This window comes from Natator depressus, chromosome 1 (genome assembly GCF_965152275.1).
Source record: "Natator depressus isolate rNatDep1 chromosome 1, rNatDep2.hap1, whole genome shotgun sequence".
Taxonomy (NCBI): domain Eukaryota; kingdom Metazoa; phylum Chordata; order Testudines; family Cheloniidae; genus Natator; species Natator depressus.
Window position 1 is genome coordinate 189,416,225 of NC_134234.1, and position 13,117 is coordinate 189,429,341.

Sequence of the window (13,117 nt, forward strand, 5' to 3'; positions counted from 1 at the left end):
CACCTCTGTACTATAATGTTAATGGATTCCTCATGATGCGGAACACAGTTTGGACTCAGTGTAGACCAGAAAAACTCTGTTCAACATTATGTGAGCTAACAGCACCTGTGTTGCTAAAACCATTACTGTTACTACTGCTAATAACACAGTTGAAATCAATGGGACTACTCTAATCTGTAAAGATCACTCCTGTAAGTAAGGGCTTGCAAGATCAGGCCTTTGGAAAGCTCTTCATGGCAGAGACTCCATGTTTATTTGTTCTGGTAAGGTCCATATGCATCTACAGCACTACATAAAATATTGGTGAATCAATCTATTTGTCCATTCTTCTGTGTTTTTTCCTTCACATGTGCCTCCAAAGTAGTTTGGTGTACAACCCACATGCTACATTCACTGGTCAGAGAATTAGTGCATTGGGGTATTTCCAGTTATATTGATAGTTTTGTTTTTGTTTTGTTTCCTGTTTAATTATTTACCACAGTATCACAAACTGCAGAATTGTGGGAGAAAGTTCTAATTAGTATGGTAAACCCTGTGCAACTTAAAATCATGCAGGCTGAGTTTGCAGTGTTGTCATTGTCAGCTTCTTGAAAGTTACAAATGTTGCACTTGGAGCATACAGAGTGTGTAAATCCTGTCCCCATTTACACAGTGTCAAAGAAGCAGAAATCCCACAGGACTGTCCCATAGAGTATTTGTAAAGCCATAAACCAGATGTCCTGTTGCTGGTGAAGCACCCCATTACAACATGTTTTGGGTTTCTGGGAGCAGGCAGAGCATCCCTGTTGTTTACTGCTTCCCTCACCAATTCACATTTCCCTGTCTGCTCAATCGCATTTTGGTAAGGTCCATGCCTTTTGTTACAGATGGGGACACTTGGGCTTTGTCTACACTAGACAAGTTTCCCACCAGTTTAACTAAATCTACTTAAACTGGTACAAATCCCTAATATAGGTGCATTTAAGCTGTTATAACCCTTGTGCATAAACAATTTATTTTAAATTGGTAAATTACCAATGAAAAGAAATACAAATTTAGCAAGGTTCAAGCAGTTTAAATACATTTATATTAGGGTTTACACTGGTTTAGCTAGATCAACGATACTAAGATTGAGGCTTGGGAGCTGCAAGTGACTCTTTAATGTGTCTCCTATGGCTCTTTGTGGCACATGGTGTTAAAACACTGTGATTTAATTATTAACCAATATAAGATATTAACCATTCAGGATGCTTTTACTGTGTTATTAACCAATTGTAGAATACTTGGTCAGTCATTTTGTGGTGAGAATATTATATATATTTTCTCACTGGACAAAATGACACAGTTTTAATATCATGCTGTAATATATATAAAATAGTAAATGAAACAATGAATCCACGCTACTGTGGCTCTTTTGGGTAATGCTGATAGCTAATTTGGCTCCTGAACCACTGAGATCTGATAGAGTATCCTTATGAAGGGACAAATTTCAAAACAGAAATGAGAAAAAATATTCTAGCACTACCAGTTTCTCCTCCAGTAATTTTGTTCTTCCCCTTTCCTTGTGTGTTAGATTAATTGTTGACATTCTTTTTAATACATGTGGCTGTTCTTCATTAAAAAGAGTTTGAGTGTTTTTCCTGCTTGTTTTATGGTGTAAAAGCAAACTCTAAGCTGGACATCAGAGCCTGAGCTTCAGTCTTAGCCCAAATTAGTGGTCCTCAATGCAGATTCACAGAGACAGATTGACAACATGCTGGTTGCTTTGCACAGGGGGCCTAGTAAATAACTCAATATATGCTGAGGACCAGTGTCACTTTATTTTATGGCAATAGGGCTCTATTTTCACAAAAATAACTGAGCTGCACACTTACAGTCGGCAATTATTTATTTTATACACAGTGGCTTTTTATATGCAGTTCAAGGTCTATTTTTTAGGAAGTTTAGTGCACTGGTAATGGTTTTTCAAACAGAATAAATTGGTTTTGAGGCTTTTCTTCTGCTCATCCTTGGATTACTTTTTCTAAAATGACAACAAAACAGCAAGACAGAAGCAGTTTGAGTACCCCTCACACAAAGGCAATATCTGACCCTATTACCAATCAGTGAAATTGTGCTCTAGATGAGCCAGAATCTGGCATCCCCAGTCCTAAACATAGGCCATTGGGGGATAAACCTTTGTTTGTAACTCCAATGCCATCTCTTGTCCTCATTACTTTAAATCATGACCCCATCCTTAAGACAGTTGTGCTGCCAATATGGTAAATGTCATGACTATGCTCGAAAGCAATGAGGTGCTGTATGACCAACAAGACATAGTCAAACCAGAGTTTTCAGCAGTCATTTGGGAGAAGCAAAAATGCACACTGACATGTGCACTCCCCAGTTTCCAACTCAGGGAACAGCGGCAACAGATAAACTGCTGACTTCTCAGCCAGCTGCAAAAACAAGATTCCAAGACAAATCAACTTAATTTCAAACTTCTGAGGGGGATCAATGAATAGAGTTCTTCTATCTGTCCCTGCTGAGCAGTTCCCAGAACAAACTTTTGAACTACTGGGGCAAAGGCTTTTGTGTGACATGCCAGAAAAACCTCATATGAGAAGCTTTTATTGATCTAAAAAACATACATCACAATTTGAAAAGACAGCACAAGGACAGTATGTTGTAGGAAGCACCCACACAAAGGTCACCGAGCAGCTCTTAGTAGTCAGTAGGCCATTTGGCCTGACCTCAGAGTTTGCTCCTCAAATGAGAGATGGTCTGACAATGTTATGGTTTTATACTGAGTTTCATTGTTTGAGTGCTGTGACTCAGTATTCATGTTGTGCCTTGCTGATGTGCAAGCCATTTCCCCCCAACCTGCCTCCAGATATCACAAGTCTTTACTCTGAACACAACATCCCATCCACAGGAATGATAGATCAACATCAATAGGTAACAACTGCTAATGTAATCTACAATTATATCTGAGATGAAAAACTTGTCTCCATCTACTAGCTGTATCCCTACCACCAAGCGCTTCTTTGTAATACTCATGAACAGAGAGCACGAAAACCATCCAAAACAACCACCACCTTTTAACAGAAGGGCTGTTTCCCCCAGGAGGGAGAGCGCTCTGCCATCATATCATGTAACATTGTGAGAACTTGTAAACTTTCGCAAAGCTAAATAAGCCTGGGCTAGGAGACTGAATAGAATGTTTCTGCAGAGGTGAAGGCTCAGTAGATGGTACATTGGAGATTGTCAGCAATGAGTTTCTCCATTGGAGATGCAACTCCATCGGTGCTAGCCATACACAGCAAGTGTCCTTGTGTAGCAGTCGAATTTTTTATCATTAAGCAGAATTTTATGTCTGCTTAAAATCAGCTCTAGAAGACCCGGTGGCAGGTCAGTGTACCTTAGTACCAAGCGGTCTTTGAGCTGCACTGCTGGGAGTGCAAGGTTGAAAGATTAAGGAAAAGCCTGTGTAGATAAGGCTTGAGACAGTGTTTTTTTTTAATGTGGGCAGCACAGCATGAGGGGGACTCTCCAGCACAGTCTTTTGGAGAAGACTTAAGACAAACATACTACAGCTGTTCATCATTAAAGATCCAACTTCTGTTTTTGTAAGAATAGGGATGTTAGCCCCAGTGCCTTGTCTAAATTCCAGCTAGGGAAATTACTTTCTGCTTCTTTGAATTCCTTCTGCAGTTCCACCTGGGTCTCCTAATTTTCTTCAATCTTTGCCTCAAACTTAGTGTTGCCCTGTTTATGAATAGTTACTGCTTTCCACCACATAGGTGGGATCATTTCGATAGTGGTTGGACTGTATAATGTGCATTTCATTCTGTAAAGCACTTTATGTAAAAAGGTGTTCTATGAATGCAAAATATTTGTACTTTCAAGCACCCTTGGAATTCTCTTATGTGGATTTAGCATTTGTCTGACATTTTCTGAATGTAGGAGACCAATTATTATTTGCAGCCACTAGATGGCACTGACAATTCATATAGGTACATCACAACTCGAAAAACTCAAATTCATCTCATCCACTTTATGACAGTAAGTGTATCCAATTGGTGGGGGGGGGGTGATGGCTGTAGGGGTCCTCTAATTATTTTCTGCAGAGGCATTCACCACCGAAGCAGGCATTTTGAATGATACAAATAACTTTTTCCATGGAAGTCATGCCGGTCCCCTCCATTATACTTCATGTTCACAAAAAACCTCAATTGCAATAGAATTCTTCTCCCTCAATTACAGAAAGCAGCAACCAAGAAGAAAGAAGAACTGCAGTCGGTCCCACAGAAAAAGAAATCTTGAACTCTAGAGACAAATTCAATTATTCACAAAGAGAACCTTTTCAGAAATGCAGGGGCCTGAGCTAGTCCTGCTGGAGGCAAGGAATGATTACCCTTGCAAACTAGCGTCCTCTAAACATTGCTTAAAGAAAGCACTGCTCCCAGATGAAAAAGCAGTATATACTTTGAAGCAGGAATTTCATTAAAAAGTAAACTAACCTTTTAGGTTTCCTTGATGTTTAGTACCAATATTCCTACATTGCCACCCTGCTTTGGTTTTGAACTTCGTTGAAAATAGTAAAAACTACTGTTATCAGGCAACTTTCAACAAAGCAGCTCACTAGGTTATGATTAAAGGGTGACTCAGGCAGTTTAGTCTACTGGCATAGGACACTGGGACGAGAGTGAAGAAACCTGGGTTCTATTCCTGTTTCTGCAACTGGCCTTGTGTGTGACCACAGGCCAGTGACTTTACTATTCTGTTTCCTCACCCAACCTTTGTGCATCTTGTCTATTTACAGTGTTATTTCTTCAGGATAAGGACTATTTCTCACATTCTGTGTGCAAACTGCCTAGCACAGTGGGGCCTCAATTTCTTCCGGAGACCTTTAAGAACCATCCTTATGCAGATAAAGTTAAAAGTCATCTTCATTTCAAAAATAATTTTTGCAACGGCAACTTTTGTTTTTGAAACAGAATCATATTTAAAAATATATATTTATTTTTCACTCTTTTTATTACTATTTCTTTCAGACTGGATCATGAAAGCAGACTCACTTTTGCATATAATAATTTCCAGGCTGGCCTGCACAAGTTCAGTGCACTGGTTGCTGACACAGTAGGGTCAAGTTTTTTTTTTTTTTTTTAAATACTGTGTCTACTAGAATTAAAGACAAACCCTTATCCCAACATTTCATTTGGCCTTTAGTCCTGTAGAAGCTTTGAGGCCAAATTAACCTGACAACGTCCCTTTAATGAAGTCCCTTAACCATCCTTATGTAGCTGGTAAATACTGTTTTCTTCACTGTAGAGACTGGGAAGCTGGCACAGAAGTGAATTGATTTGTAATCAAGCAAAATAGCAATGCTAGGATTACAGCTCAGGAATCCTGATTCCCTGTCCTGTACTCTAACTGTTAGTAACACTGCAAGTTATCTTAGTGACTTCCTGGATTAAATAAGGGCCGTTTTTAAGACATTACTAGAAAGTATGATCATTGTGGGAAAGATCCTTCCTGCAATGAATTAATCCGTAAGTCAGTTTGAGGCTTTACATTTCATGACATAGCAAAAAGGGGAACAGCAATGATGGTCAACAAATCAAAAGATGAGCTGTCTCTAGGAAATTCAAGCTATTAAGGAACTATTTATTCAGCCTTCAGAGTGAAACACAAATGTCCAAGGATAATAAGTGAAAACAACTAGCTTTCTCACTCACACCACAATCAGCTCTGGATCATCACCTTCTCCCCTGCCAGAACCAGCAGAAATCCCTAAACACTGGATTGCAGAGTACAGCTGACAGGAAAAGCAAATGCTATTTAAAACAAAAGAAAATACCCACAACCACCACCATGCACTAACAAAGAAAAACTACTACGACAGAGTCAGACAGAGGGTTTTTAGCAAATTAAGGACTGTAAAGAGCCATTATTTTCCAAGGCAAACTAGATGCCTGAAAGATTAACCCTGCCTGTTCGTTGCTGCTTCTACTTCACCTGTGGCAGAACCGCGGTGTTTCTTCTTGTTGCCCCTCCACCAGATCCATGTGTTTACATGCACATTCCATTCCCTGACCACCCCCCATCTAGAAGAAACATCAAATTAGAAGAACTCAGCCACGTAAGATTGTTTTCAGTGGTGTTCTTGTAGCTGTGTTGGCCCCAGGGTATTAGAGACACAAGGTGGACGAGGTAATCTCTTTTACAGAACCAGCTTCTGTTGGTGAATAAGCAAGCTTTCGAGCTACCCAGGGCTGAAAGAGAGCTCTGCGTAGCTCGAAAGCATGTCTCTTTCACCAACACAAGCTGGTTCTGTAAAATATATTGTCTCCCACCTTGTCTCCCACATAACATTGTGATACAGATGGCTATAAAAAGCTATTTGTTAGAAAAGGGTTAACCACTTATGATGTCAGTAAATACAGTCATGTTGAATGACAGACTCTTTTAGAGGGTAATATCCTGTATTTCCCGCCACGTTCCATGTGAAAAGATTAAGTTTCTAGCATTTATGATTTTGAAGAAAAATCTTCAGATGGTCATTAAAAGCAGTTATTTCTGGCTGAGTCTGCAAATGTCTTGAAACAATAGTGCTAAGAGGGGTGTGCACTGCTTCTGTTCATTTCAGCGGGGAACTCAAGACCAATCTTGACATTTTAAATAATCACTATTTCACTGTTCATCAAAGCCCATAAAGAAGGATGATCATATCATGCATCTTTCTACAGTGAGTGGCATCTGGTTCAGCTATCTCAAAGATGTGGAGCTTTGTTTGGGAGCAGAACTTGGGACAGTACCACTTTTCCCCCCTGATTCGATCCCTCGTCCTAGATTCTATTTCCATCTCTGCCATTGACTTTTTTATGATTTACTCACTGCCAACATCGTGTTATTGTCCTAGTGATATACCTTGGGTAAGTGATTGCATGCCACAGCTTCCCTGTTCTGATTTCCCCTCTTTCTTACAATTGGTTAACCTTTGCAACACCACAATATTAGTAAAATATTTTGAGATTTTTTATTTGAGAAGTTCCATTTCATCATCCTCTCCATTTTACAAATGAATAAGTTGAAGCACAGTAAGCTTACGGGATTTTCGAATGAAACATAGCAACTCAGTAGCAGATGCAGGATGGTTTCTAATTCCCAATTCCAAAATTTATCATAATTGTTTATGCAGAGGAGATTCCCTAAATCTTATTCACATATGTTGAAGCCACATTCTGTCCCTTGAAAAAAAATCACACCATAAATTAACTTATCTCTTACGGTAACTGAATTTTAAAAAGGAGCGTCTTGCAAGACCTTCCTTAAATGCAGTAAGCTGGAGAACTGCACTATGAGCAAGCACAGAACAAAATGATTATTTAAATATAATCCCACATTTTAATCACAAGCAAGGGGGAAAAATCTTATTGCTGAACTGAAATAAGTTGATTTGCTGTGAATCAGATTTTCAAAGGGACACACACACGACAGGGGAAATGGAATACATCAGGCAAGGAGAGACAGCTGCAACAATTAAAAGTAATATTTTTCTCTTAAAATTGGGCAATTACACACAGTCAATTTCTATAACAGATGTTACAACATGGTAAAGAGCTTATTAGGGAAAAACACACCATGGATTTACAAGGGACTAGTTTAAAAGCCCAACAGATTGGTCTGTAGGAGGAGTAGACCAGAATCTTTTGGGGCTAGCTTCACTGACATTAATGAATACACTAGAGGTGCATTTGGCCTGTGATGTTTAGTTTGAAAAGAGTTGATTGTGGTCATTTAGAATGCTAGGAAAGTATTTGGGCTGAAGATCAGTGGAACTGACCAGCTGCTCAGAACACAGGTATAATATTAGAAGTCTGATTTAATATCTTGTTCTACGAGCAAAGCTTGTGGCTAAACAGGAAATAAAACTCATCTATCCTTATTAGATTTGGGCTATAATCTCATATCACTCAGATATTGGACTGAATTGCTTTCATACCGCTACCAGCAGCTTAAGGGAACAATGCAATTGTGTCACTAGACAACTCAGCAGTGGTACAGTTTAGTTGGACTCCAAAATAGACTGTGAATCTAAAGTATGCTCATGTTTAGTGACTTGAACAACAGAAATATCAAGCAAAACCTGCATGAGAAACAGATAAGATAGACGAGTATTTTCATCAGTGATGATAAACAAAAGGAGCGTCATCTAGCTATGCTACAGTATCTATATTAAAACTGGGCGCAGCGAGTGTTGTATTTCTTCTTTTCCTCTCTGCTCCCTGTAGGCAGGCAGTGCTATTAAAGAAAACTAAGCCCAATGCACACCAGCAACTGCTTTCCTTCTATATGTGTCAACTAAATTCTCCTTTGACCTCAGTGTTGAATTAACGAATTTGAACCAAAAACCTGAGACTATCTTCTTCTACAGCTGTTCTGCATCGTTTGGCCTGATAAGACACTGAGACTCAAACTTGCCCATTTTATTTTTAGGCTGTTCCTTATAAAGGCAACATTTGCAATTCCATTTTTTAAAAATTATTTGTGTTATAGAATAGCAAGTTGTGTTTTAGACTCAGGTAATAACATCTTTGAGTCTGATGATGTAATTAACAAAAAAGATTTGACATGCCAAAATAAGGTACTGTCTCTTGAATAACCATAGGAGAACAGTAGGAATCCAGAAGTGTAGAGCAGAAGTCAACAGAGGCTGTCTAAAGGAGTTGGGCACCCAACTCCACTAGGCTCCTGTGAATATCCCAGCCAGAGCAAACATGTAGAGAGGGCAGGGGGTGTATCGAGTTTCACACATACCCTTTAAACCAAAAATTCTACTTAACAGCTTCCCACCCTATGCATCTCCTGAGCAGTGACACCAGAAGGCAATACAAGTAACATGTTTTTATGGAAAAAAATCAGTTAAATCTAATCTGGGACCACCAGCACTAACCTTCGTTTCTGTAATTTAGGGAGAGTATGTTGCGTTCTTCATATGCAGCAAATGTTGAATCCTTGCTTAAAACACAAAATTCAACCTTAACTATACAGCTGTGGCTCATGTCTCCATAATATGGCACCTGCAGAAAGTAATAAGGGCCTTGTGAGGAAAAGGGATCTGATATCCCAAAGCAGACTGTGGACAATAAGTAATAGAAGTGCTTGACTAATTATTCCATGACTAATATGATTTGTAAACTATAACCTGAATATAAAGATAAACCTTCTGGACTTCTCCTTTTTGGGTGAGCAGCTAGCTAGCCCAGAAAGTTTGAGGAAATTCACCCCTCGTAAGACTTTACCGTTACCATATTGTTTCCCACTTATATGTGAGTTGAAGTAGTGGGGCTACTCAAGTAAGGAACTCCCCTTCCAAGTCTTGGACACACTAAAATGGCCAATAGTCAGTGCAGCTTCACATATGCTACCTTCACACCTTTAAATCCTAATCTAGACAAGACCTTAGAGAACCAGTAATATGGTTCTCAGAAAAGCATTCTTGTCTACCCTGGGTGAGGGGCATTTTCTTGTTAATGCCATGCTAATCACATTAACACATCAAAGAATCCTTGTGGCACCTTAGAGACTAACACATTTATTTGGGCATAAGCTTTTCTGGGCTATAACCCACTTCATCAGATGCATGGAGTGGAAAATACAGTAGGCAGGTATAAAAATACAGCACATGAAAAGATGGGAGTTGCCTTGCCATGTGGCGGATCAGTACTAACGAGGCCAATTCAATCAGGGTGGAAGTGGCCCATTCCCATCAGTAGACAAGAATATCAACAGAGGGAGAATTATTTTTTGTAGTGACCCAGCCATTCCCAGTCTTTGTTCAGGCCTAATTTGATGGTGTCAAGTTTGCAAATTAATTCCAGTTCTGCAGTTTCTCACTGAAGTCTGTTTTTCAAGTTTTTTTTTTGTTAAAGAATGGTAACTTTTAAGTCTGTTATTAAGTGTCCAGGGAGATTGAAGTGCTCTCCTACTGGTTTTTGAATGTTACAATTCTTGACGTCTGATTTGTGTCCATTTATTCTTTTGCGTACAGACTGTCCAGTTTGTCCAATGTACATGGCTGAGGGGCATTACTGGCACATGATGGCATATATCACATTGGTAGATGTGCAGATGAACAAGCCCCTGATAGTGTGGCTGATGTGGTTAGGTCCTATGATGGTGTCCCTTGAATAGATATGCGGACAGAGTTGGCAACGGGGTTTGTTGCAGGGTTTGGTTCCTAGGTTAGTATTTCTGTTGTGTGGTGTGTAGTTGCTGGTGAGTATTTGCTTCAGGTTGTGGGGCTGTCTGAAGCGAGGACTGGCCTGTGTCCCAGGGTCTCTGAGAGTGAGGGATCGTCCTTCAGGATAGGTTGTAGATCCTTGATGATGCGCTGGAGAGGTTTTAGTTGAGGGCTGAAGGTGATGGCTAGCGGCGTTCTGTTACGTTCTTTGTTGGACCTGTTCTGTAGTAGGTGATTTCTGGGTACTCTTCTGGCTCTGTCAATCCGTTTCGTCACTTCCCAGGTGGGTATTGTAGTTTTAAGAACACTTGATAGGGGTACCGTAAGTGTTTGTCTCTGTCTGAAGGATTGGAGCAAATGCAGTTGTAACTTAAGGTTTGGCTGTAGACAATGGATCATGTGATGTGGTCTGGATGAAAGCTGGATGCATGTAGGTAAGTATAGCGGTCAGTAGGTTTCTGGTATAGAGTGGTGTTTATGAGACCATCACTTATTTCCACTATAGTGTCCAGGAAGTGGATCTCTTGTGTGGACTGGTCCAGGCTGTCACTAAAACATGGCTGTCACTAGTGATTTCCAATGGAGTGTGGACAAGGCCTAAAGTTCGGCGATTTATTTGCTAGAATTTTAGCAAGCAGGATTTAGCATCGCACATTCAAACACAAGAAAGGAGTTTTGTCTGGATACAAAACAGGGTTCTCAAGACCAAATGCCAGCCCCATCTGACCTGCTGTGTCTTTGGGAAGCAGTCAAGTTCTGTCTTGCGGTGGGAGAGGATGTAGCTATTTCCTTTCAAGAGACCAAAATCAATCAATCTTTCCTTGGCGGTGCTGGAACAGAAGACCAGGACTCTCAAGGCAGATTATAAACACAACTCCCTCAATTAACTTACTCAGGATCTGCTAGAGATGGTTAGAGCCTCATTAAGTCAATTAATATAGATGGTCAAAGTGCATATTTTGTATGACGAAGATTATTATTATCATCAGCAAAGCAGTAAACGAAGGGATCAGCTGAGGACCTATAGCTTCTGTGACCAGAGAAAAGGCCAGACTGTCCCTTGCATTTCCACATGTAGAGGGAAAGCTGGGTAGAGTCTGAGGGTGGCAAAAGGGGTGCAAGTGGCAGCGTTAGGGTCTCATTTTGCTGCTCACAGGTCCATGAGGGTCCAGGGCTGATCTCCACAGCATAGTTGCCTTAGCAATGATGCAAGAATTATGCAGCGTAAAACTACTGCCAGTATTATCTTACTTTGGTGGCCCTTCACAAAGCAAAACTCACCCCGAGGGGGATGCCTGAGGGCAGCCAAGAGCTGGGACTGCAAGGGAACATGCTTCTTGTGGCAGCCCTGCTGTCACACAAAAGAGGGGCTGAGAGTTATGTGGAGACACTGGACCTTCACATCAATGGCTCTGGTTTTTGTGGACATCATGAGAGCCATGGCTTCGGGGGCCAGCCCCCCTACCTGTTCCGTAGGAAGGACAACTCCCCCTACCCTCCAATATAGTTTAGTTTAGAAAAGTGTCTTATATCAGTCTCCTGCCACATATCTCAGTCAGTCCTCCCTAACCTGCATTTCAGAGATGTCAATCATGGATGCTTCTCTTCAGGCTTTATGGCTCCTTTGCTTGTCACAAGAGCCCATTCCCCGCTTTAGAGTTGGGGAAGCTGATGAATATGCTCATAACATCTCTGGCATCATCCTCTGGAGCCACATGGTCACATAGGTCTGTCAGGCAAGGCAGTTTGACGGAGCCCAACATTCACATCCCTCCGACTCCTCAGGGCCAACAGTCAGGAGAAGTGGGTCTTGTGGGTGCAAATTTTAACATGTATGAATAGGTAGATTCTGTCATCTTTTTAAATGCCTGCATAGCTTTCTGCCACTTCAAATTGCAAATGCATGTGTATACATATGCAACTTTGCATATGGAAATAGGGTGCTGAAAAATAAGCCCTTACCATTAATCGAAGCTGTTCTTAGCAGCCTCATAAGGAATTTCTTCAATGTGATTATCATCTTCACCAAGTCCCTGTAAATAAATTTCCACCACATTATTTGCAGTCTTAAATCTTTTTTAATATTTTCTTCAAATAATCATTTCTACATTCTGTGAAATCTACATAGGCTTAGTCAGCAGAAATATCTGCTGACCAGAATGCTGGGAATGAAATGTACAAATCACACTTTTGGATCTGAGGCGCAAAACACAAGGCCAATTTCCTATGCTGCAGGTCTTTGAGGCAGTGTCTTCATACGTCTTATGCATCATCCTCTCTATTTGAAAAATGAAGCCATATGCAACCTTGCCAAAGGAAGAGGCGATTAACATTGAACATAGAATTCCCCTACAGGATTTCAGAGCAAACAAGCTGAACTCTGACCCAGAGAGATTGGAATGAGTTTTAGAATGTTATCATATTCCACGATACAGAGTTAGATGGATACTGCTGACTGAATGGCAACCTTTTCTGACAGAACCTACTTCCCCCAGTAAATAGAAGGTAAATATGACCGAATGAGGAGTGGCAATAATGACAATCAGTACCTTGCACTATCAGACCCTGTAAGTCAAATGGTGCCAGACTAGCCTTTTATTTTCCCTTTTGGTAGGGTCGTACATTGACTATATTCAGTCACATCAGATACAAAATATTACTGACCTTAGAAAGAAAGTTTCAAAATAGTCTCTTGACAAAAGATAACTGATGGACTGGATTCCTCTCTTGTATTTTGGTGAAATATGCCCCTGACATAGCCTGATGAATGGCTGTAATAAACACAATGGGCAAGGGGAAGAGCAAAAACTCAACTAAAGTAATCGTGATGCACCAGCCAAAGAAAATGGCATGTCAGGGAGACTTGCACAATGACATACGTGACTGATGACAGCTTAAGGCTAAAACTGA